This window comes from Anopheles funestus, chromosome X, assembly GCF_943734845.2.
Source record: "Anopheles funestus chromosome X, idAnoFuneDA-416_04, whole genome shotgun sequence".
NCBI classification, from domain to species: Eukaryota; Metazoa; Arthropoda; class Insecta; order Diptera; family Culicidae; genus Anopheles; species Anopheles funestus.
The window spans coordinates 8,960,713-8,988,102 of NC_064597.1; the positions used below are offsets into that span (position 1 = coordinate 8,960,713).

Below are 27,390 nucleotides of genomic sequence, written 5' to 3' on the forward strand. Positions count from 1 at the left end.
TACGTACACTTACAATTACACCTGCCTTCACTACGTCTGGATGATCGAAAGGATAGGTTTACCTGAGGTTGGATTTTGTTTCATTTTTTTTTTAGGGGAAGTCCACCCCCGTTCAACCCAAGAAAAGATTACCGACCGAACGTTTCACTAGCGTAAGTCGTGTAATAACGCCTGTGCCAAAGGTATGGCATCTTCAGTTTCCCCCCACCGGTAGAGGGCGCTCTGGAATTCTGGGCGCAATCAATTCCGGGTTTGACGCTGCCAGCAGGAATGACTCACCTCTGCTCGCTATTACGCTACACTTCTATGTCACACTGCCGTCACCTTCCCGAAAATTAGCTTATCCTTACCGTAGCTTCCCGAAAAAAGGGATTTCTGGTTTTTCCCAGGGCTGTGCCCAAGGGAGAGCAAGGATGAAAGGATGGGAGGAGATGTGTGTTTTTTTTTTTGTTGTTGCTGTTCGGTGAATGCTTCAGATTGAGGAAGTTTTTCTGCAGAGTAAAACCATCACCACTACCATCCAAACCGCCCATCCCCCCCTTCCTTCCCTTAAAAATCCATCCTCTAGTTGTCACTCGCAGCAGAGCAATCAGGATGGTCATTAACAAATTTCTGCCCGTAAATCACCGGGCTCCATAAATTAGATTCATCCACATCCTGGTTGCATCCTTCAGCCCTGCCGTTGTTTGAGGTTCCGGTGCACTCTTTTTTGTGTTTTTGCTATTCTACGGCGAACATTTGATTCCTTTCGAAGACATAATAAAATATGCACACTAACACACACACACACATACACAGAAGGGAGTGCTCCGAGAAGCACCTTTTACACTCGAGAAAGGTAAATCCGCTCCAGAGCGATGGGCAAAAATTTTGAGGTTAGGGTTTGTTTTTCTCATCTCATCATTTCCAACAACTAACGCCCGAGTGTTACAATTTCTGACGCGCGGCACACTTTCTCACCTTCCACCAGCTCCTCTCTAACTCTTCTCCCTCCCCTCCCCAACCCCCAAGCAAACGCTTCACTACAATTTCTTGAGGTGCATCATTCTTGGATGCTTCAACTTTGCCGTCCACAGTTTCCGTCTCAGAATTTTCTACAGACTTTGCAAAAACCCAACCTCCGGTAAGGAATGCAATTTTCGGACACTGGGCAACGTAGATAAAACTGATTAGTTACAGTAGTCCGTAAGTCCCGGGAAAAGTTTTGCCTACCTCCTACCAAACCCCCTCCCCAGAGGTAGCTGGAAGTACAGCAGGGCAGTCCCGAGAAGCTTCACATTTGCTCTGGAATTTGGGTGCGACCGAAAGGAAGAGGTAAGTTTTAGCAGAGTTATTTTTAATATTTTCGTTACATTTAATTATAGTTTAACCATGTTTACTGGAATTTCATTTAAACTTTTATATGATTTCCTGAGTATGTTCTTTTACTCCCTTAGCAACCATACGGTACTCGTTATTCGTGTACACGTTGTGTTATGTGCTGTTGTGCTTTTATTTGTTAAGGTGATTTATTTTCCAAAGCTTTTCCAATAAAAATGTTGATTAAAGACACAATTTATTTGATTTTTTTAATGATTTGCTGCAATTTAAAATTTAAAGTTACCAAAGAAATTGAGTGTCCTCAAGATATTCAACTTAACCTCAAACTTTTGTTATCTTTTTGGAAATATTCAATTCAAATGTTCGTTTCCACAAAACGTATCGTGATGTTGATCGAAGGTGGAAAAAACCCTCCTCAGTAAATCACCATTACCATTAGATTTTGGGGGGGGGAAGGGAACTCTATCGAGTACGCGTCAGTACGCTCGAATCTGTCAGCAGTTGTCCCAGCAGGAGTAGTCCACATTCTCACTGCTCATCCCACAAATGATTTGAATATTTATTGCAACCATAGAAACAAATAGTGACTTCGGGGGATGGGGTAAATGGTTGGAGAATTGATTTCTCAATGTTTTGAACGGGAGTATGGAAATGAAGAAGCGTAGTAAAAATGTTTCTTCCCTCTTCCCCCGACTTTTTTTTTTGGAGTAACGGAGACTAGCAAACTATCTGCCCGATTCGAAGAAGTGGGCGACAGAGAGAGAGAGAGAAAAAAAACAAACATACAGACACCCATAACTATACGCGAGGAATGTTCGGGTTTCCCTTTCATTTCAATTTTTCCTCGTGTAAAAGTCAACCGCTCCTACCACCCCCTCCCCCCCTCCTCCCCAAAACCCCCCGTTGAGGTAGTGAAGCTAATGGTTTGTAAAAGAAAACCGGCGACGAGTGAGTCATCGACACCATATGTTTGCGTTCTTGTGGGTTTTTGAAAAAAGGGAACTGCGTGCAGGAGCGCTACGCAAGAAGGTGAAGAATTGGATGGTTGGAAGGGCTGGAAGCAAATGGTAACGATACGTGAATGACGGAATCCATCTACGCAGCACCAGTGCAAGCGGTTGTCTTGTTGTTTGTTTCCCTTCTTTTCTTTCTCTTCCAACGTTTCTTTTCTTGGGCAGGACCCAAGAAGGATGACGGAAAATTGAGGCCGAGAAGGAGGGAAGGGGGGGGGGCTACATGTGACATTTAAAGAGTGCGACCGCGAACTAACAAACTGCAGAAACTGTTGTCTGGTAAAGCAGAAACAACAACCGAACCTCCTCCCCCTCTTCACCCCACAAAACACACACCGAAATGGCGGTTATCCTGGTGTAAGGGTGTTCCAGAAAAAGGGAATTTCCCTGTGTTTCCCGGGGTTTTCACCTCCCATCCACCATTGAATGGTGTATAGCATACACGCATAGCAGTGTTGTCGAGCATTAGTGAGTCAGTCAAACTCGAGAGTTTCGAAAAATAAAACACGCACATACACACCTTTTCACATGCACATAAACACATTCGTCCTACGCTCTTCCCGTGCTACACACACCTATGCAAGCTTAATGTTGCACCAAGACACCGGATAATGGGGTGGGGAGAATTTACATGGGGGAGAGGAGCAGGAGGAGGAGTTGGGAAGGACACCTCTTTCCGTTTTCCTTTTTCCCGAAAGGTGGGTTTTGGAAGGGGGTGGTGAGGTGAGGAGGGGTGAGGGGAAAGGGAAATACACATACGAGAAGCGGACCAAACATTCGGGCAAATTTGAATTAATGACGAACAATGTTTATGTTTATGTTGTGCTTCCTGGGCCCGCACAAGGATCTCTACCCCACTCCTCCCTTATGCCGTCCCCCGTCACAATCCAGCACCATCATTTCGGTTGGTACGTGGCTGGTACGGTACAAATATGGTATGACGGGGGCTAGCCGACGGTACCGTACCGTGCATGAGCTTAACTTTTGATTACAGCGATACAGCACGAGAAAAAAGGATTTTTTTCTTTCCTTTCTTCTTGACGGGGTTTTGTTGGAAAACGTGGTCCAAAAGTAGTCGTTTTGAAGATAGCTTGTATGTATGCGCTAAAGTTAGGAGAGATTTATTAATTCTGCAAAAGATGCGCAATTATATTAATTTTTCGGGATAACGTCCTCAGAGTCCTCAAACTCGATTTTCCGGGCAAATTGTTCCAGTTTATTGAATTACACAGATATTCAGCATTACAATAACACTCATCTTGTTCCAAGTCCAAGTTGTAGTTTGATATTCGAAAGTAAATTTAGTATATTTTGGTGGAACACCGATTATCCGGGCGTCGAATTATCCGGGCATCGAATTATCCGGGCATCGAATTATCCGGGCGTCGAATTACCCGTACAGCTCTTAAATGACAGAATCAAATGCGATTTGACATTATTACTGTAAACAAGTAATGGCAAATCCTTGAGGTCTCAATTGTGAATGTTAAAATTAATTAAAATTAAAAATCAAGTTTGACCAAACTTTCCAGACTTTTCCTGATGTATCCGTATCCGTATTACCCGGGCTTGAATTATAGTTTTTCCCATAGATTCAGGAATTTCCATCAGATTTAAGTTATTAAATACTTAAATCCTTGAGTAATTATTGTTTGAAAATATAACCTCAAAGTTATGAAAATTACAAAAAGGTTATATCCAAAACCTGTTCTATTTTTATATAAAAAAATAGTACTCCAAATTGAGGTTAGATCAACCTGCACGCGTCCGAATTATGCATGGCACAGCACACCAGACGCGTCTGATGTGAATGCACTGTGACTTTTGCAGCTGCCGCCGTGATTATCGCCTTCGTTCGCACTTTGCCGTTTTTTCCCCACGCCTCCTTCGCTAGTTCCTTTCCTTAGTTCCATCCAGCTGCCCGGTTCAACCTAGTGATCGGTTATTACAACTGCTATTATTATTTATATTATTTTTAGACCGCTCTTTTCCCTCCGTTTCTTTCGGTTTGGGTTTCAATCTTCCACCCTCCGTAGCACCGTCGGTACTAAATGTCGGTTTATTTTTCTTCCTTTATGTGTCTTGCTTTCTCGCTTGCACGATCTGTTTGTCGATATTTGCTTGCATCGCAACCCGAAAAACCCTCCGTCTAGCGTGCCCGAAGACGCTGGCGGCACATTTCGAAGGATTTATTTATATCGTGAAGGTCATTAACTTCGGCGGCGACCCCGTGCGTGCTGTTTCGTGGAATTTTTTTTTCTTTTCGGTGCGCCACCCCTGTACCGCCACGGTCTCGTATTACCCGTAGCGGATGCAGTTTCCTTTTTTTTTTCTTTTTCCTTTTTCCAACGACAAATGGTTCCGCTTCCACTAGTTGGCTGATGGGTCTGCGTGAGCGGAAATTGTCATACATTGACTATTTACATTTTTCATCACCCGCCGCAGTCTCCGGTGGGGGGGAGGGGTGGAAAATTAATGGAAAAATCAAACATATGGAAAGGAGCAAGGGGAAAAAAGTGGTTCATTCCCCTACCAATCCTATTTGCCACAGATTTAGTTACACATTGAGCACGGGAAAAGAAAACATAAGAAAAACGGGGTCGCTGTTGTGAAGGTCAGACGGGATGCTTCTTCCGAGAGCGAGATATTACCGATTCTGGTGCTCTATACACCCGTCACATCCATCGACATCGACGTATGTGCAGCAGTATGCATCGGTGGAAACCGTCAGTCGACACCCGGTTTTTAAGCTACTTCGTGGAAATATGTCTAAATGCGTTTGGCAACTCGATGCAGCAAATGGTATCGCTCCTGCATTGCTGTCACTCGTGAGTGGAACATTCCTCTAGCAGCTCGTTGCATTTTCTGGCAAAATGGAAGGCAGCTTCAGCACCCATCCTTACAGCCAAACCGCCAAATCGGATCAATTGTGAATGGCCTCGGTAACAAATTTCAAAACTGCCAAGCGATTAGTGGGAAACAAACAGCTCGTTTTAAGCCATTTAAAAGCTTTACCTGTGTTTACGTTTATAAATGGCACAAAAGGTGGCTTTTTCCTATGCATTGTAACTTCACGTTGCAACAGTAACAAGTATCCTAAGTATTAAAGTGTCTGGCATCCATATCAACCTCTGCAAAGCTAAATTTCGCAGAATTTTGTTATATTCAGCATAGATGGTGATCAAACTCATACCCAGTTTTAGGACCATTTAAATATAGCGCAGAAGCTTTACTTCTGAAATAATTTAATTACAAATAAAATCCCTTTAATTTTCATGGCTTGACGACCTCTAAGGTCATGCCTGCACATTTCTGGCTTAGAAGTCTTTTAAGGCATTTCTGGCTTATTAGACCCCATTAGTGTTGTGCTTATTGAATCATTTGAAAAGAGTTATTCATATGAATCTTCAGTGGAGAGTCATTCATATGAATCTTCAGTGAAGAGTCATTCATATGAATTTTCAGTGAAGAGTTACTCATATGAAACTTCAGTGAAGAGTCATTCATATGAATCTTCAGTGAAGAGTCATTCATATGAATCTTCAGTGAAGAGTCATTCATATGAATCTTGGCAGTGAAGAGTCATTCATATGAATCTTCAGTGCAGAGTCATTCGTATGAATCTTGGCAGTGAAGAGTCATTCATATGAATCTTAGCAGTGAAGAGTCATTCATATGAATCTTCAGTGAAGAGTCATTCATATGAATCTTCAGTAAGGAGTTATTCAAATCATGAGCCGACTCCTAAAATATGAATCAAATGTCAAAAATTCAAATGAATCCTGAAAGATTCATGAATCCTTTATTATTTGCACAAACTTATATTAAAAGTGCCGAAGCTCTAAAGAGTCGTACTTCAATCAGGATTCATGAATCTTCGGAATACAAATTCAGAGTCATTCATTCAGTTAAAGATTCATTCAGATTCATCAATCTGAATCAGATTCACCCAACACTAGTCCCGAAGCTCTAAGGATTCGTACTTCAATCAGGATTCATGAATCTTCGGAATACAGATTCAGAGTCATTCATTCAGTTTTAAATTTCGTTCAGATTCACCCAAAACTAGACCATATAGCCGAATAATCAGTCCTTGGAGCCCGGCGGCCATTTATCACACACACCACCATTTGGTTGATTCAAATATGAATCAACAAAACGCTGTTTTATGAACTAATAAATAATTTTAAATTAGTATAAACTTAGAGGTTTTTTAAAAACAGTATCAAAACAATTAAATTAAAGTTTGATAAAAAAGAATGAATTTATTAAATAAATTTAATAAGTCTTAAAAGATTGCTTGTTTTTTAACTTAAATAAAAAATATTTAAAACAAAGTGTTTAAATAAATTAAAAAAATCAACTAGATTAAATAAATGAAAATAATTTGTTCTTTCCATATCTTTCAACAAATAATCAGAAAATTCATTTTCCAGTAACATGAGGTAATAAAAATAGCATATAACAGTCATAAAACATTCTTTCACGGTTTGCTATAAATTTATCATTAATGCTTGATGGGATAACAATAAATAGTATCGTCAAGATTAAACCGATATCTGTCTCTAACCCCGCAAAAAAAACCCCTTTATCTGTATTACCCCCCTTTAGCGATGGTTACATGCGTTTTCATGCAAATTGGATTGCTTTGCAAAATGTCACCCTAATCCATTGCTAAGCTTAGCTGCTACGGCTCGGTACAATTAGCAAAACCGATTGATCAGTCGAACCGTACGGTGTTTTGCGGAGCCCAGACCTGACCTATACCGGCAGGATTTATGACAAAAGCGACAAATATATGGACACCACAATCGTACACCGGGTACATTCGATTAGCCAAACGGTTCCCTTTGCCGGGTTTTTGGGCGTCGCTTCTGAGATGTTTTGCGGTGCATCTTGCCAGCTTCAAATGTGCGCCGAAAATCAATGATCGAGAGGGTGTTTTGTCCTAAAACGCGACCATTGGACCCGAGGTGAGCAAAAAGGGTGCCACCGTACCACAGCTCGTAAGAATTTTGAATGCGACGGCTGCAGCTGAATGTCCTGACCAGAATGCAAAGTGAGTGAAAGTCGCACAACAACTAAAAATAATAAAAAAATAACCCTTTCCAAAAAAGCAAACTGCAAGCACCAAGAGAAGCAAATGCAATTGATCACATTTGGGAAGTTTGGGTGCCCGGTCGTCATCAGCGTTATTCGATTCCAGATGCTGTTGGTTCAGTGGCTCACCTCTCTTGCTATGCTTTTTAAAAGAAATGGGAAGAAACCCAAAAAAAAAATGAAAGCCTCCAGCAAACCAAAACACCCCAATGGGAGCGAACAATTTCGGTAGCAAACAATAATTGTCCGTAATTAGAATATTTTTTAATTGATTTTAAAATTGAATTATTTTTTACCGGCTGGACGACACGATGCTGGGAAAACCCCCTTTCCCGGAAGCGAAAGGGAGAAAGAGAGAGAAAGGGATGGAAGATAGTGCACCTGGCCAGATAAAAGGGGGGAACACATTTGAATGCTGAACGGACTTGGCAAGGCTGATCAGGATTATTGTCCTTTTTTTTGTGCGAATGAGGAGAATATCACACAGGTTTTGTGATTAAAATGGTCCCGTGTACATTTGGTAGAGCAAATTTAACTATCGGAATTTTGGGGTGGGAGAGAACGGACAAAAAAATCATATGTTCTTTTGCAAATTTTTGGAACAGTGCACAAGGGCTAGTAGAAAGGAGATGAAACAGCTTCAATGCAAACTAACACGATCACAAATTGGTAAACATTATTCTTTCGAAAATCTCCTGCTGCTGCCATATGTATTGTAGAAGCTCTATTGATTTCTCATTTTCAATATTAAGATTTTATAAATAAGTTATGAAGAAGGAGACCCTTTTACCTTAAAGAAATGTTAAAATATTCAGGAAAAACAGTTTCATATTTTAGTTTTCGTTTAACAAATCACATAAATTAAATTCTGAAAAAATAAATTGAATAAATTAAATTCATAAATTCTGAAAATTTATTCTTGGAGAAAAATAAATTCTTGGAGAAAATATTTTCCTTCTCCATGAACTTATTTCCCATTGCCTTCCATTGCGAATTTCCATTTATATTTTTATTTCACTTTTCATCCATACCCGCCTTCTTGGTTATACAAACCTTGGTAATACAAAGAAGAAAGGAATTATAATAATCGTATATTAAAACAGAAACTCAAACAGATATAATAAAAAATCATTAATCATTGGCAGGGTGGCAAATTTGCATGCAAAACCACTCACGGTTACTACACTGAGGGTATGTGCAAAATTTTCCAGTTGCCGAGGTGTATACATACCAAAGCTTTTTACCGCGCGAATGCATTTTTCACCGTGCAGCATTAAGGCAAAACACATTGAACTGCAAACCAACCAGTTCGGGATTCTTCGTTCTTTTTGTTGGGTCAATGTTTCAATAGATGTTACCTCCCGTTGGAGGAGATTAATGGCAAGGGAAAGGAGGAGCTGGGAGATGGAAAAGCATTCTCTCTGCACACATATGTAGACACTCGGGTTTCCGTTTTCTGGTGGGTGACGTCCGACCGTAGGATTTATTATTTCTTCCTTCCAGCAAAAGCATTCTAACAAAGTGGTTGAGAATTTCAACTGGTCCTACAATAAAGTTGTGAGGATCGAGAATATCATTTCATTGTTCTCGATTTGTCGCTACCAGGTACCTTCACCACTTCCACACACACATACGCAAAAGTTTCACAAACAAACATTCCCCAAAAAGTACTGGGACTGATTTTCTGATCGCATAAAATAGCTTTCAAACAAAAATAAAATTTAAAAAAAACAGCTAACAACAGCAATGAGTGAGGTCGATTTTTGCAGCTTTTCCAACTGAAATTCTGAAACCAGGGGTGGGGGTTTTTTCTCTCTCCCTCTCGCCATTTTGTTTGTTTGTTGCTTCTTTACTTTTAAGGGTAGAATTTCCAAAATCCATTCCCAACTGTGACCAACTTACCTTAAGCGGACACACGCCAGAGTTTGCTTTTTTTCCTCCTTTTTTTTAAAATATATTTTCATTGAATTGATTCCAACCAACCCACACGCCGGTATGGGAAAACTGAAAGCGGAAAGTCCATTTTGTGGTTTTGCTCTCATTTGCACCGTATGTCCTGACACACATTCGTCGGATAAAGGTGTGTGTGTTTGGAGCTTTTTTTATTTTGTTTGATTTCTTCCATCGCTCGTTTGTTCGATGGATCGAGTTCGTGGTACTGATTTTTTGGCAAATAATTTTTGACTTGCCTACCTAACGCTTTGTAACCCATGTCCTTGTTGAATTATTTTATCCTCGACAGCTACATTTTGTGGTCGAAAAAAAATCTATCTTAAGTGGCCACTGCTTCAAACCTTGGAGGTTCTTGAAACAAATTTTCTTCTTTCTCTCTTGAATTTTCTTGGAGATTCTTGGAGATTCAATGGAGATTCTTGATTTTTTTAAATGAATTATTTTTAATAATTCATTCAGCTTAAAAGTTCACTCAGATTAATGAATTTATGGTAGATTTATCGAGGACTCGCGATGTCTTATAATTCGAATGTCAGAATTTGATGTCTAACTGGGGACATTTAGAAATCTTGGAAAACTAGTAAAGTGTCTTGACTAAATTTATCGAGGACTCGCGATGTCTTATAATTCGAATGTCAGAATTTGATGTCTAACTGGGGACTTTTGAAAATCTTGGAAAACTAGTAAAGTGTCTTGACTAAATTTATCGAGGACTCGCAATGCCTTGTAGTTTAAATATCAGAAATTGATGTCTTACTTTGGACATTAAAAAATCTTGGAAAACTAACAAAGTGGCTTGACTAGATTTATCGAGGTAGATTCTTCGAGGAGTCGCGATGTCTTATAGTCCAAATATCAGAATCTGATGTCTAATTTGGGACATTTAAAAATCTTGGTAAACTAGCAAAGTGGCTTGACTTCAATCGACAACAACTTTATTTTGTTACATATTTTGTTAGTTAAACAAGACTGAAATAAACATTGCTCCCAAATGAATATCTTTTCCATGATCCGGATGCCCTGTTTTTGTTCTTGCTGGTAGGTAAATGATGCGCTGTAAATAATTTACCTCCTCCGGTGTTGTGACCTCACAGAAATGGCCGCTGCGAGAAGTCCTTTCGATGACGACTACATTCCGCCCCACACCTCCCCCTCCCCGCTGATCCTCCTCCCCTCCTTGCTTGATGCGGTATCGATGAAGATGGTGGTGTAGTGGTGAATTATTTAGTATAATCTTACCCTTCACCCCAACAACAACAACAAGAAAAAAAAACCTAACCTCACCGTATTGAGGCCGCATATCGCATTAACGGCAAGCGCGTTGAGACATTCGTGCTCTCGAACAGTCAATTATATTGTAACGTTTTATTGTGCGGATGTAATGGTTCCAAATGGTGGTAACGCAAGGGGGTGAGTCAAAAGTACAAGCACCTTCTCCCGAAGGGACAGGTGAGGATGAATTAAGATATAAACGTATTTGAAGAAATAACCTCACATTTAGTAGTCCGTTCTGCTTCCATTTTGTTTTTTGTCCCCTCCTCCTCTTCTCCTCGTGTGTCCGTAGGACGCTTCACGAGCGCGTGGTAACGGTTAGTAACGTAGTAGCGTAAGTAAATTTTAGCGAAGCAACATTACCCAACAAACGAGCGAGCGCTTTCAAAAATGCACCTCAGCACGACAATGCGCGATTTTTCTGAATGGGTAGGATCAGATGATGTACGGCAACTCTGCAACCAGTGTGACGCCTTGAGCCAAACCCACCTTAAGATGACTGCGGACACTCATCAACTTGCTGCAGGTGCCACAAATAGTATGGTCTATGCAGCTATATGCAGAAACTTCGTTCGTGTTGTTGTGCTTTATTCTCTCTCTCTCTCTCTCCCTCCGCCGCCGTCTTGACATATTTTATCTGGAGGGTTAACAGCCGGCACAGGTACGCTCCCGCTGCGTTCGTATCAGTAACTCATCTGGAGTTTGTGGGGATGGGAGATTTTAATGGGGGGTTTTTGGTTGGTATTCTGGGGCAATAGGAGGGGTTACATCCTTTCGTACGGGTTCAATTCTACCATCGCTCCCGATCAAGTAGCGCAGTGTCGCGTAAACTCAATGTTTACCGCTGATTCATGCTGATTTCCTTAATGGCTACCAATTCATCGTCCGAGTCTAGCATACTCTGGCAAACTGCAATAACTATATTTTCAAATTACTCTAAACTGCCATTGTGTAGCACCGTGAAGAAGGTACTGTAAGCAAAAAGGTGACCACACCTTAATTAGAGCATCTTCAATCTACTGCTCCTTATTCTGGTGGACTTTACACCGTACCTTGACAACAAAAAAAATTGAACCACTGTAGCTGTTAAAATTTTAGGACGTTTCAAGTCACACAAGGAGTCGCAGGTAGTCAACGGTACCAGTGCTACCATAAATTCATTGGCACAAAAAAACTTCTTACCCAAAAACCTCCACAGACAGTCGGAAAAACCTCACAACCGAAGACGATACCGAAGGGGTCACCCCGACCGGAACCAACGTACGAATGCGCATCATCTGCCGGTGACACTTCCTTCAGGTGACACTGGTCCATCAAGCAACCAGCACGTCGCCGTCGTGTCCCTTTTTGCCATCCTTGAGTTTGGGTGGCGCTCGGAGACACGTTAGCGCTAATTAGCATTAAATGCGCTCCCCGAATAGTGCTCACGCGTGTACCGAAACCGTCACCGGTTCCGTGCCGATGGTGTGCCATTTGCGCGCGTTTGGGCCCCGGAAAAATGGCACATTTTCCCAACACTGTGGAGCCCATCGAAGAAAATGAGATCTTCATTTCCCGTCGCGCCCGCTGGAGATTCATTATGTTAATTTATTAGCAAATATGATGGTATTTATGATGCATTAACGCGCCGTTGTTTGTTTGCATTTCAGTACCGTGTGACATTTGCTGCTGAGTGCGCGTTTTTTTGCTACTCTCTCTCTCTTCTTTCTTGATAAACAATCCCGATTCGGTCATTAAGCGAATGGTTGAATGGTTGCTTCGCTTTTCGCGTACGTCCTTGAATAGCAACATGCCGCGGTTTCACTGTTTAGTGCCTTGGTATGGTGCAAAATCTTTTACAATGATACCGGCAAAGCTTTTACAGATGATGCTTGCGGAAACCAAATCATTCGTATGCCATGCTCTCTTCTTTTGTTGGAAAGATAAGCTAGAACTGCTTTTTAGAACTAGCCGGTATAAGATGCACCAAGCAAAGTCTTTGTTCATGTGTGATTTATTAACATGACAGCGCCACATAATCCGAATATTTGCCTTTCGCTCAACATATTGAGCTTAACTTGAGTTTTTGCTTCACAAGCAGTTAATTATCGGGATCTTCACTTTAAAAAACATATGCTTGCAGTTTCTGATTGCTATCTGCCAGTCAGGCACAGTTCTTCATCAGAGCATGTTCAAGAATTCGGATAACTTCAATTACCCCAAGATCCTCCAGAGGTATATGGAAGATTCAAAGTTACTCTGGACTAAAGATACTTGTTTGATCAGTTCATCCAGATTCCAGAAAACACTACGTAAAGGTCAAGTAATTGATGTTTAATGGAATATCCCAAAGTCTCTTCACTTCCAAGGATTTTCGCCGTAGAGATCTTCAGCCTCTCAGACCGTCCATCAGATTCCAACCGGATCATCGTCCCGTAGCAAGGATTGACTAACCGGCTACGTGGTAAATTAAGTCTAGTAAGCCAGAAATTGCCGGCATGACCTCAGAGATCGTTACGAAAAGAAGAAGATCTTCAGACTTCAGAATTTTCCTTAATCTTCTTCAAAGAGAACATCTTCTTGGAATAAGGCTAGATCCCAAAATTCCTTGATGGCATAGACATCAATAGTTAATGTCTCTTCAATAAAGCAGGATTCAATATCTTGGAGAAACGAAAATAACACAAACTAACGATTCATGTTAAAGTGATATCATCTTGGAAGTCAACCAAAATTTATTCTTGATAAAAAAAATCTGCTGAGGTTAGATCCTGTCATGGTAAACAGAAGTTTAAGAGTATGTCCACCAAACATTTTATAATTTAAAACACGAAGTAATCTGTTGGCTTCCCATATACGAAACAAACATGTTGGAGGAGGTAATGTAATGGTCTCTATTAGCTCCTCAATTACCTGCACAATTTATCTAGTTATTACGGAAATTAGCACAAACTTTCATAATGGCCACCGTATCACTAATTCACATTTCAAAAACACTAGTCCACAAATCTCTACCGATTACTACCTTCGTATTGTCATAAACAAACGGATCGTCACGCGAAAGAATAACCTGTCACACAAAATGTCAACAATGTCTGGATAATCCCACGATCCGTGCACGGTGCACATATAATGGGTGGTGCAGCAAATTTCCCACAACCATTGTTCTTCCGCACTTCCGCAGTGTGTTTGCTGGCGGGTGTGTGGCGAGTGTGTACGTCTAATTAAAAATTTAAACTTATCACACTATCACCCACTAAAATTAAAGCCAAACGGCGGAAGCCAATCGGAAATCTATAATCCACCACTCCCCAAAAACCTACCCCGTAAATCCGACCACCCTCGGACGTAGAAATCGCGAAATCGTTTGCATTCCCTCCCCCTCCGGTGTCCGGTTTTGAGGGTCGGATGGCAGCATCACCATTTCTGGGCCAATCTAATCCAATGTGACAATGAATTCATCCTTAGTGTCATTCCCTTTGCCGGTGGTGGGTTGCGCAGCATGAGTAGCAACAAAATGATTACCACCCCGCCCCCGGGTTTGATGGTGCCATAAAGGATCACAATTTTGGGCGCCTCATTGCCGTTTGCCGCTACAAACCTGCCATGACTTCCATGCCTCACAGCGCTCACAGCGCTCACGGTAAAACTGTAAACATCGATTTGTCACCTCATTTCTCCGGGTGTTGCTGAAATACGACGTCGATAATGGGTGCAATAAAGCAATGATTATCATCAAAGCATCCACCGGTGCTGGTGGTCCGGACTCCTACAGTGTGGTAGGCAGATTGTTAACTGCTGGTCCCCGGTACTCGGGCTCGCCCCGAGATGGACCAGTCGGGTCAAGTAGCTCGGGTATGGGAAGGTTACAGAGAGAGAGGGAAGTCACCGGAACTGTGACCAGCCTTGATTGCCTTTTACAACTTCAAAACTCAAAGAGCAAAAGTAAACCAACACCAATTTGATGGGGGAGGGGGGGGAAGGAAGGGAGGGGAGTTGATACAAGAAGCGGAGGTAGAACCAGCATTGCATCCACTCTCGCACTTTCTCCCTTCTCCTACCAGAATCCCATCTATTCCCATGATGAAGTAATTGCAAGGTGGTTCTAAAGGTTTTTGATACCCTAAAGGTTTAGTACGCTCATGGCTCAATTCGTTCGTTTTTGGACGTTCTGGGTTGCAGTGCCTTTCGGAACGTTTCGGAGCATACTTTTTGCACCCAAACATTGGTACTGTGAAGTGAAGCTACCAAAAAAAGAAATAACAAGAACTCCATGAAGGGCTTCATAAATGCCCGCTCACGCACATACATCCATACAGACACACACACACACACATACAGACACACGTGTAGGGTACAAAAGAGGACATCAGCCGGGACGGGGGAATCCCGGCTGCTCAGGGATTCCGGGACATACGCCTGGCATTAAACCCCATCCCATGCTTTTAATTGTCTCTTGATATGAAGTGCTTTTACAATGGCATTGGGGGGGAAAGAAACACACCCATAGACACGAGCACCACACATACCTTACACCTTAGTCTACCACTTCATAAAACAAAAAAACAACAAGCAAGCAAAAAAAAAAGAAGAGAGGTAAAATAAAAAGGACACACACAAGAAGCCCCTGTGGTATGGTGAAGCCGATGGAGAAGGCCTCTTCTCCTGGTGCCTGGCTGGTGCCTGAGACTGATTATGTTTTATTGCACGTAAAATTTATCTAGCCCACACTTGAAACCAACCGAAAACCCTCCCCTCCCCCCCTGCACAGGACACGTACCGCGTGCGTCCGGGAGCAGACTTTCGAGTTTCCCTTTGAGCGTCCCGGAACGCTCGACGGTCGGTTATCACTTCCTCCTCCCCGGCCCCTTTAAAACATGTCGAGGGGGACGGCTTTTTTTGCTTCCTTGCCGTGGTTACGTGTCAATAGGAAGCTGCTCTCTCCTGCTATTTTCCATTGTTGCCAACTGTCACACTTGAACAGGGATTTCTTTCCGGCCTCCGATGTTTGTCTGACTTTGGACCAGACCATTCCCATGAAGCTCGTAATGAACACCGCTAGCCCGATGCCTATGGTGGTCCTATTTTTCTGCCACCTTAAACCGATTCCGGTACGAAATGTTTTGCAGCACACACACGCTACCCGAACACATTATTATTGTACAGGCTTCATGCCTCCAATTGGTTTGAAGTCGTTCCCCATCTCCCGGCACATAACAACAACAAGAAGAGAAGGGAGAAAGAAAAAAAACAAGAAACCTTGACAGTCGCACTCAGGGCGATAGCTCCTAATTATGCTTACCCTTTGCAGTGACAGTTTTTACTTCTTGAAGTTTCTACCACTGAAGCACTTTGGCCGGGGGTTTGGTACCGTTGCAAGTCAGTCACTTTGCACACACCAAAAAAAAAAACAGCTGAACGACGGTGACGGTACGGGATGTCCCTCCCCCGGTCCGGAACGTGCTTCATTGGTGTTATTAGAAGTTTGAGAGAAGCTGGATTTATTGCTGATTTTGCGTCTGCAGGCTCTCGGGCGCGTTGATGGGACTGCCGCTATCACTGGCGCACGATGAAGAGTCAGCATCGTCACACAAGTAGGCAACCCATCGTTTCAAAGTCTGCACTGTGTACCGATGTAAAACAATAATGGAGAAGAAGGAAGAAAAAAACAAAAATGGTTACCATGTCCTGAATCTTCGCCCTCCACATCCCCCAGGCCGGGAGATCTCCGCCTTTAGTGCGAGCTCGAAGTCAACGAAACCAACCTTCGATGATGTGGATGAGGATGGCAACCATTCTTCCCCGTGGTGGTGACGTACGAGTTAGGTACAAAAAGGGAAAAGCAGAACGCCTGACGTCAAGAGCGAAGGGCGTTTTAATGAATCTACAAAGATGAAAAACACACACACAAACCTCTAGCGTCTCACACCGTGATAGCACGTGCATTCCGTTGACGCGTTTCGGGTGCACTCGAAACCGACGCGGCTGCACTTTCTGCCTGCTTCAGAATCGAATGTATTATTCGTTGCGGGATGAAATCTTTCGTTAGCTATCCACACATACACATACCCCTTTCGATTCATAACCCATTAAGCAGGGTTCAAGTCGCAATGGGCGTTGAGCCGAAACGGTGCCCTATCAGTTTATAACTGAGGAATACTACACCAAAACCTGGGATGGCTAATGGGGGGGTTGCAGTGAGACCGCGCAATGTAAAAATTATCACGTACACCGTTTTTTTTTCTTCACCAAGCAAGAAACGTGTAAAATGGTATAAAAAAAGAGAAAGAATAATCCTTTTTTTCCTTCAAAATACACCGTACTCATTTTCCTGAATATCCGTGACGAGTACCTGCAATGTCTCATTAGTAATTTTGAAAGGATTTTTTTTTTGAAATTAATATCATCCTTTAAAGAATATGTTTGTCGACAAATGATCAGGAGATGAAACTGTTTGCGAAGTTAGATTTGTACCGTATTGCTAGAATTCCTTGGGGGAATTTCTGAGGCTATTCTTGGTTGTTCTGAAGTAGTGCAATATCAAGAATATCGATAAATTTTGAATCGAAAAAACAGGATTATAGAATGCTTATTCTAATCCAGCTCAATGATTCTTGCTGAGGTATTCTTGTTGAGGTATTCTTGTTGAGGTCTTGCTCGGCTAAATATCCATATTTGAAGGATTTTGATATATTATTGCTAATAACTGTAGGATCACTGCTCCTGTCACTGAATTTGATGATTTTCAACTTTTAGCAGTGATTCTAGAGATAAAGAAATTAAATCTAGCTCTGTTAAGAAGTTGAGATATCCTCATCTCGACTCATCTCTTCAGTTTTTTTGGCGAAATATTTACAACATTAAATTACATTTGCAGCAATTCGATTATGTAGCTCCCGACGAACCAGATATCAAACCTATCTGTTACACCTTCATGTTTATGTTCCAAAGGCTTATCTAGTCGCAACGTTTTAACATGGATATAGTGTGATTCACACCAACCGCCATTGATTGACTCGCTCATGTCCGGTGTCGGCACACTCTCGTCTAATGTGTCCCACCGCGAGCGCTTCCCATGGCACTAAACATTTGCACGAAGCAAAAGCGCCCAGATCACTGGTGGTCACTGTTGTACACCGAAGAACGTCACTGCACCGTTAGAATTAGTGGCATGGCCGCAGCGGGACTCAGGGCGAGTGACCGATTAATTGCTCACCGGGGCAAGTCGTCCACAGCCGTCCGTCAGTTTTGCACATTATCATTGACGACGCTGCCGGATCTCGTTACGCCGGTGCCACGTCCGACGATGGTAGGTATGAAATTTCATTCCACGATTTTCCACGACCACATTTATCGATATGCAACACATGGAAATGGAGATGGAGTTGGGGGGAAGAATAAAAACCAGACTCGGTGGGCGAACATTGTACGCGCAAAACCGGACGGCGTTGGATACGCGCGAAGGTGAGGACGCTAATTTAAAACGGCTCGATTACCTTCGGTTACCTGATGGTACTTATCCGCTTACCGGGAGCGAAATGAGCTCTCCTCGCTAAGCATTCTGCGTTCTAAAAGACCGGTCGGTCTGGATTGCGCGGTTGCGGAATGTCAACTTCACATAACCACAAAACCGACCGTCTGGCCGAAAGGAAGGGGGGGAGGGGGAGGTTGTCCTACCGCGGAAAGTAAGTGATCGGAAACGATGACTTTGTACCGGGCATTCCGTCTTCGTGTCGGCTGCAGAGTAACAGCTGGCAAGTGTGCGTAGTTTCAACGATTGATGGAAAACTGCATAAAGTGCCTCAGTTTGAAAAGGAAGCACCAAGAACAAGAAGCGAAAGACATAAACCGAAAACAACATCCATCATCTCCATTAATGCGACATTCCTCTTGCGTGCTCGTCGTCGTCGTCGATGAGCCTGTCCAGCGATCGCGTACGGCAAAACATGTCCTGGTTATTACTCAGTCACTTCTGCTGCCTCGCGGCGGTATCTCGCGCTCAGCACATCTTCGCACCAACCTTGAAGCTCGCCTGATCGCTTTGATGGACAGACAGAGGAATAACGAAGGACAAGGGGGACGCGTCTCGCGGATTTAATCACTTAAAAACTGACATCCTAATTTCCATTTCCATTTCTACAATTTTTTTGTAAAACCGTAGCTGTTTATTGGCACTCCAGATCATTACCTTTTTGGTTTTCTCAAAAAAAAAAAAAATAAAAGAAGGAACCAGATGGCCGGCGGTGTACGCTAGAATGGCCAGGAGAAATAACTAAAGTGCCCGGGAAAAAAAACCCCCCGAAAACGGAAGCAAACAAAATGTCAGTCAATATTCGCAACAAAGCACACTATACCGCCACACAAAAAAAAACCATCCAGCATCCAACATACGCGGGTATTGGTAAATGGTTTTATGGATGTCATAAAGCGATGCAAGGCAGCAAAACCGGAAACATTACACCGGCAGAATGTTTTTCGCGAAATGATTTTTGCCTGCCGAACGCCGAATAAAGGTAATTCAAAAGTTAATGTTTGGAACATTGGATAATGCAATCCAGCTGCTTATCCGGATCCGGTGCTCCCGCCTTTAAAAACTACATTTGCTGAAGGCTAGCAGGCAAATTGGTACCGGGGGTTTCTGATGTACCAAAAACCAAAATCACCAGGACTCTCCAAAGTCTTGTCTCCCGTGCCCGCAACTCGTCTGCTCCTTCAAAGCAGGTGCCAATTATTTTCAATTCACACCCACAATATGGGATGGTTCGCGTGTGTATTAGCAAATAGCTTTTGAATGTGTTTGCACCCACTCAAAAAAGGATCGGCAAATTTATCAACTGAAAAGCGTGCGACAAAAACACACAAAACAACGCGTTGTCGTACCCTTTTTTTGGTGACGTAACGTTCCAAAGTTTTTGGGCCGCTACTACGACCTTGTTGATGGCCGGTGCCGTGTATGTGAAAACCTTTTGGCAAGTCTTGATATGAGCACACGCGCGCGACGAATTGATATATTTATATACACACGTTCCGAAACATGGCGCCGACATTGGAGTGCGGGACGCTATACTCACGATTTGCTTGGAACATTTTTCGTTTTACTTCATCTCTTCCTCTCTCTCTCTCTCTCTCTCTCTCTCTCTCTCTCTCTCTCTCTCTCTCTTTCAACAAATGACCCTAGGGAAAAAGTTGCACCATTACCTTAAGACTTTGCCTCGGTGTAATGGTTACGGTTATGAAGATAGTTCCGGGCCCCCCCGGTACGATCGTAAAGAGACCGAAAAGCTTCGCTTGCACGGGTCCTGCCCGGTTGAAGACATAAACGCAAGCACCGAAAACATATCCAAGCGCGCGCCCTTCGGATGAAAAAAAAACGAGAATCATCAAGATTTACCCCGGTAGGCCACATTCGCATAAAGGCCCCCGGTTCCGGGGTGCAAAACTTTCGCCTTTACGGATAGAAAAGTCACTGTGCAGCAACAACAAACAAACGCAGAAGAAAAAAAAAACGATGGCGATACGGATCGTTCGGTGGGTACCATTTCGTAGCGTCGTCGTGTGCCTAAATAATTAGCCTCATGTTTGGTAGTAAAATTGAACAACCGCAATTCACCCGATTCACCTTATAAGCCCGGTAAAGAAAATCCCTTCCACATTTGGTACGCAAAAAATGAGAAAGAAAAGGAAGAATATAAAACACCCGGGTAAGAATCGTCTTATCTGAAGGTGAGTTCGATTGATTTTACATTCATGTAATGAGATAAGTTTTTGTAAGGAAGTATAATGGTTGACAACATTTTGCTTCAAACTTTGCTTCCTCTTCAAGACTGTTCTGGAACAAGATATCATAAACTAGGCAAGGAAAATGGCAGCTTTTATGAGTAGTCTTACAGCCGTACAGTTTTACATGGTATGGTCAAACAGTTTTTAAGGTTATGATTCTTGTCAGATTACTCTAAATTGCACCTCAATTCTTACATTGTTCAAGAATGTAATAGAATGGGAATGGATATCCAAGGATGACTCAAGGATAACCAGTAATTACTGAAGTTTCAGTATCCTCAGTGAAAATGAGCGATTTCTTCAAAAAGCCCAAGGATTTCCAGAATTCCAAAATAAAAGCTGATCTTCTGTCCAAAACCGTGATATGGATGTACTCAGTTATCTCTCCAAGTTTCTCTTACATTGAGGTTTGTGAAATTACCAAACAAAAGTACATGATGATTGACACATTTCGAAGAATTACGGACATAGCGAGTTGGTTTAGAATAAAACCATATCTTCAAATTAGGAAACCCTCCACTAAATACCAATACTTGTCACGAGTTTATCCCACCAACAAAAAACATACCTACGCCATATCAAAACATGTCTTTTGAATAAAATATAATGTCAAACATTATATAAGCTAACATGCAAACGCGCACAGCCTAAGAAGCAAACTATTTTTATTCGAATTGACAGAATTCGGTCACACCGGGTCTGATCCCGGGAGACTCGTAACAAGAAGACAGATTGATTGGACTTTGCTGGGTCACCTCACCCCACGAAGAGTATATTCTTCGCCCTCCCGTGTCAGCTGTTTCTCAGTAACCTTAGCGATCCTTTTCAATTAGAATTTATATTGTGCACGCTTGTTGGAGGGAAATAAAGGTATTGAGGAATCTTTAGGATTTTTGGAATTCGTTTCAAAAAAAAAAATACTTTCTTTAAACTTTTTTTTTTTTTGCTGGTTCGGAGTACTGGAGATGGATTTTATTTCTGTTCTTTGTGAGTTTTAACCTCAATTCTCTTAATGAGGATTTTTGAGGTTAGACCACACGAGATCTTCTTTCCTGGAGATATGCTGGAATCTGGAACATCCTGTAATGTCTATTAGGAAGAGGATCCTAACATTAGTTTAGTTATCAATAGCAACTCAATAAATCACATTTGAGAAAACTTCCCCCTGCAATTCAGTCGAGAGAGAGAACACATGCGGTAGACTCGCCCGAAACATTAAGCTACAAATTAGACGTTTAATTTTGCTTTTGAAACACACGAACAACTAAACATAAAACAGTTAAAGCATTAACGCATAGCGATCGGTACGGACCGTAAAAAGGCAAGAAAAAGTTCACAGAAAGAATTCCAGTACTCGTACTCGTGTTTTTTTTTGCCGTTTCTTCGACATTTGAACTCACTCCCGGCACATCTCACGCTGGCTGGGTGTCTGGCTGGCTCTGTCGGCGAAGAAAACACTGTGCAGGAAGATTGTGTGCGTTTTAAAAACGGGGATTTATGTGTCCGTTTTTCTTTACTACCGCAGCGTGTTCGTTTTGCATCGGTATCTGCGTTTCGGTCGTGGACAAAACGTGCAAGGACGCGTTCTGGAGCGCACCCGACCATACCATCCGAACGCACTTCGATTGCGCAAGAAACGGCCTGAAGACTGAAGAGACCATCCCAAAAAAACCAAGGGTACTTGGTGAGGGATGGTTACGGACGGTGCAGAGCAGACAGACCGCGGCCACATGTGTACCGCATTGCATCCTTTTTTTTGTTGTTTTGTCGTAACTCTCCTCCCATCTTTTGTGTCACAAGGCCTGGCCTACAACATTACACACAACACATTCGGAACAATGTCTCCGCGCGATGGGAGTGTTGATCTCTCCTACCCGAATCTTCCTTTCGACTGGGTAAGTGAGCTCAGAGAGGGTTGCGGGATATTTTGTGTGTGTGTGTGTTTTTTTTAACTTTGTTTTTGTCCGTGTTGTTGTTGATATGTTGTATATGGCCACATGTTTTACGACACCCCGCTGCATTCTGGCTACATTCGAATTCGTGGTGTGTGAGTATTTGTTCCTTTTTTTTTTACTTGTTGTAATTCTTCTTCTGCCTAGTCGAAAAGCGGTACTCCATGGGATAACCCAACCCAAGCAGTTAGAATATTAAAACGCAAACGATTCGATTGTCGGCTGGTCTGGTGAGCATTGGTAAAGGGGTATTGGTGTAGGTCCATTGATAAACCCAGAACCCAGTGGTGCAAGGTTTGTCGGGCCAAAGTCTCCAGTCGTACACAATGAGTCGTGTGTTTGTGTATTCTACATTCTCCCTTTTGGGTAATAATATGGTGATGATTAGATAGCAGACGCCCCCTAGTAACCGATAGGCGCATATGGCGCTCCCACTAATTTCACGCAGTAACCAAAAAAACAAAAAAAAACATTTAAATCTTTCAAAACGGTTCCAGTTTCGTGTAACCTAATTGCTCAATCCGACACCTTACGAATGTGTTCAGCTCAGTATGTGTTCAGGACGGCGGGTGACTGTTCTTGCCGCTAACTGTCGTTGCGAGACCTCATTTATCGCGTTCCTGAGGGAGATAATCCTCCTCAGCAACGTTTAAAAAAACCTCCGGAAAGCAAGAGAAACAAATTTACCGATTATCTTACGAGCTCTGGCATTAGAAATGCTTCGTTTGTCATCTGTATTGACCGTGAAATTGGAAGTATGTGATATTTCGTGTGATAGATAAGCAATATCCCAGGCTATTCAGTGTTTGCTGGCGAATTCGCGAATGATTTATACAACTATATTTCACTAATCTGTCTAAAGAACACTCAATCAAAAGAAAAGAGAAACTGGACACCATTGATATCCCAATGGACTCGTAGATACACATCAGCGAGAATAACTTGATTTTTATGTGTTAAATTCACACACTTCACTCTTTGTTGGTCACGATGGTAACCTGCTATAAAAAACCATCCCCATATTCGGTTCCTCTACTTATCCGGTGAACAAATCAAAGTCACCGGAGTAGCACTTTACCTTACGGCTGTAAACGCACGACAATCCGTCAGCGGTGTGATTTATGAAGAGATTCAAATTCCGCAGGTGAATGGCCCACACGGCCGTAACGACACCACTGCGCACTGTACCGAAGGTGTGAAGCGTGGAATAATGCTGGAACAATCGCTTAAGATCAATCACTCAAATCACGATACGGATCGCGATCGTTGGTCCACCGCGTTTCTTGAGGTTTGGGGAGTCTGTACGATCTCCCTTTACCGCAAGTTACAAGTTTCGTGAAAAGATGCATCGTTTTATAGAGGGGTTTTTTATATTTGCAACACGATATCACTTTGCCTTTGTTTTGCCTTGAGCAGTTTGTAGTAATTCTTTGAGGATTTTTGTGATTTATAGTACATACTTGTTGGTGTCTGAAGTTCGCATTACTGAATGCAAAATGTTATGAGGTATTTGATTGTTTACACTTGATAGTTGACAACTTAAAGCGAAACGATTAAAAATGTTTATTGGGAAAAAATACTTTTTGTGGGCGTCACCTCCACCAGACAGTGATTTTCTAGCCCATATAAATTATTTTATCTTGTCCTTCTCGTATTGCACAACAAGAAGCTAGCAATATTTCCAAGTATTTCAAAGATCCCACTTGTCACCATTTATGACCCTTCCCCGGCGATGATTGAAGTGGATCGTGAAGTGCTAAAAAACAAAGGGAAAGAAAACTGAGCCCGTGTAACTGAAGTTGCTTAAATGTTGAAGTCTCTGAACTACGGATCGACCACTTTCCTTTGGCGCCATACATCTCCAAGGATACAAAGAAATTGTCATGTAACAGGGAGTTTTTGGTTTTTTGTTGTGAAAGTGTTTCCCACCAGCAGCGATTGAGGAGACGCAACGGGAAAACAACATCCCAATAATGGAAACATTATTTTACTTTCCAACATGCGCGAAGGTTTCAGCTTACGCCATTCGCATTAGAGAAGATCTTCGGAAGATGTGAAAACCTTGGTAATGGTTGAATGCGTCCAGACATCCACCACAAGCAAAGTGGGCATTTCACTGTGCGTGTAACATTTAAATGTTGTTTCACATTGCAAGGAAGCGTTAAAATGCTAGGATCTTGACATCCCGAGCTATACTGGTTCGAAGATTTTTTTTTTTTCGAAACAACCCTGGTGTGTTAGGGAAATCTTTCCCAACAAAAGTACACCACTGCATGTTGAATTGATGTGTTTTTTTGCTGAAACTCCTTACTAGCGGTATCGTTACACTTTATCTGCGCAGCGCGTTGCCAGCCAAAAAGGGAAAAAACTGTCTCAAGTGTCTGCATGTTAACCACACGAAGTGAGAAGCGCAAGAAGTTCTGCCCTCACAAAGACATCTTGCCTGCAAAACGGTGTGGAGATTAATTTTACACATGCTTTGCTGGCGCAGTCTCACACAGAGCATTTTTTTTGTCTTTTGCCTTCTTTTCTTTCCTGCTTCTATATATTTGTTTTAAACAGCAAACAGACATGCGAAGATACAGACGCAAGAAAAGGGAAGCCCGGAGAAGGAAGAGTAAAATATATAAGAAAAAAAAAACAATCACCAATAAAATAAACCTGCCATTGCGATACAATAAAAACTCGTTTTAATTAACCCCTCACGCGCGGTATTACTACTCCTCTTTGGTTAAAGGTGTAAAAAGTAGGACCAAAGTAAGTATCGTACGGCAGTCAGGGAGAAGAAGTACAAAAAAAAATACGTTTCGCAGTTCGAATCGCAGCTCAGAGTCTTTTTTTTTCTCGATTTTCCTCCTTTTTTTTAAACTTACCCTGTTGAGAAAGATTAACCGCCCCGTCAGGCAAACTAACGCGATGCGTCCCGACAACTTCATAAGTGTGCGTGCCTGCTACAAACAGTGCGCCATGTTGCACTACATATGGCCGATGTTGTTGCAGTGGCGCATTGTGGTCCCCAACCGCTGACTGTGGTCAAAATTCAAAATGCCATGTTGTGATTTTCCATGTTGTAGCTTCATTTGCTTTCCTGCTTTGCCACCGGTGCGACAAGTACGCGCAACCAACCCCGCAAAACGCAACAGTACGAAAAGGACGGTAACACAGTAACGCGTTAAACACACGTTCCAGTGTCCGAACCCCCGAACGGTACGATCCGCGGAGGCACGCGCATGTCAAACTTCGGCTCGACTTCGGATGGCGCGCTGCTTCCATTACAAACGACAGCAACAAAAAAAAAGAAACAGGAATAAAAGAAAAATAAAGCACAACAACAACAAAAAAACCGGTCGATGCTACACCATCCACAACATCTTTGCTGTGCTCTCAAAACCTCATGCTTTGCTGGTGGTAACTATAGTGTGTGAGAACGGTTTTGATGATGCGTCCTACTATGGGATTTACAGCTATTCAATATTACTTAATATTCATTTTGAATGTTGTTGTGTGTGTTTTTTTTTCTCTTTTTTTCTCTCCTACTAAAATAATCCTATTAGGAGCATACTAATAAAGTGCTAATAAAATTGATTTCAACTTGAGATGTAAAAATATAACAATAGCTTTCGATTAATCTAATGATTCAATTTGATTTAATTTCCACATGTATTTTAATAATTGCCTAAATCAGATGAAGGTTATTAATAGTTTTGCATACATTTGTTTGTTACATTTTTAATCGTTATTGGTTTTCTAAATTCATTTTTCCTTAAGTAATTAATAAAAATTAAAATATTAAATTTTACCCTACCTTCTACTTCAACAAAATGTCTTCGACGGATATATCCTGTAAAAGATAGAATATACTTAATATTAGTGATATAAGCATTGTTTTATCCTTAAATAAATTTGGAGCAAATTGATCTCCTTTCTTCGAGTCCGAATTTTCCTCAAAAAAACTCTTTAATTATTATTTTTACAATTAGCTACAATAAAAGCGATTTGAAAATCGTGACTAAAATAGGTATCGAAACGCTCAGCTCCCAAAAAAAGTTTGTCCACTGGTCGGATTCCACACGCAACCACAGCCCACAGTCCCGCACAAAACGCGTAGTGCGGACGGAATCGGTTCGGCTTTCGTCAACCGTCCGGTTCGGGTCGGGTTCGGATCCGGTTCGGTTGTCTGCTCACGCGTCGCCGCAGGTACGCAACAAGAACGAACTGTTGGGTCCCGGCTTGGTTTTTTGGTCGGTCGTCCGCACCAGTCCGTTACCATCCAAACACAGTGTACACGCTTACTGCCGCACCGCACGGACGCCGAAGGTACGGGTTTGTCGCAGTGGATCGCCCGGAACGCATCTCAGTTAGCACGAAACTGTCGTGGCGTTTGCTCTCTCTGCACTAGGTGGCGCGCGGTATTTTTTTCCATTTTCCTTTCGACCCCGGTTCAGTGTCCCGTCTGTTTTGCGGGCCACGTACGATCTATGTACGGTGCGTACGGATACGGTTTTATCCTGCCGCGTGTATGCGCCACCGTACGACCATTACGGGACGGTTACAGCAAAGGTGGAAACAACATATCTCGTCCTAAAAAGGTGTGCTAAAGTTACTTACTTTTTGGTTTGTTTTTTTTTTGTGTTTCTGTGCTATAATTCTACATTTGAGAAGCATTCTTTGCTGCAGTGCAGCTTTTTTCCGTTTGTCCTTCTCAATGAACGTGTTGTGAGTGTGTTGCCGTGGAATTGGTTTTGAAGTGTTTTTTGTTTTAAAGAAAAAAAAAATTACCAACAGATTCGTTATTGCCGGAAACGCTTGTCATGCTTTCCGCGCCAAAGCGCCGAAACATGGAAACTTAGGAAAATGGTTCTTGACGCGTGTCCTGCGTCCAGTTGAAGCTCACGTGGAAGTGCAAACTGTGTCTTGAAACGAGGAAGGAATATTAAGTCTTTATTCAATTCAGTGCAACCTTCAAGTTTTTTTTACAATAAACACAAGAAAAAAAAACTAGAAATCCTTCATTTGTTTAG

General features: G+C 42.2%; 2 protein-coding genes across 8 annotated transcripts in view; one reads left to right on the forward strand and one right to left on the reverse strand.

Annotated features, from left to right (window-relative positions):
• The window catches only part of LOC125766914 (uncharacterized), a 393,268-nt gene that overhangs the window by 235,589 nt on the left and 130,289 nt on the right, over positions 1-27,390 (reverse strand). The window lies entirely within an intron of this gene.
• The window catches only part of LOC125766579 (irregular chiasm C-roughest protein-like), a 76,620-nt gene continuing 75,806 nt past the window's right edge, over positions 26,577-27,390 (forward strand). For 2 of the 6 annotated variants that reach the window (XM_049432676.1, XM_049432686.1), the window contains exon 1: positions 26,696-26,958. The gene's annotated coding sequence lies outside the window, so the exon portion shown is untranslated. The other 4 variants (XM_049432697.1, XM_049432719.1, XM_049432708.1 and 1 more) reach the window with 4 other exon arrangements.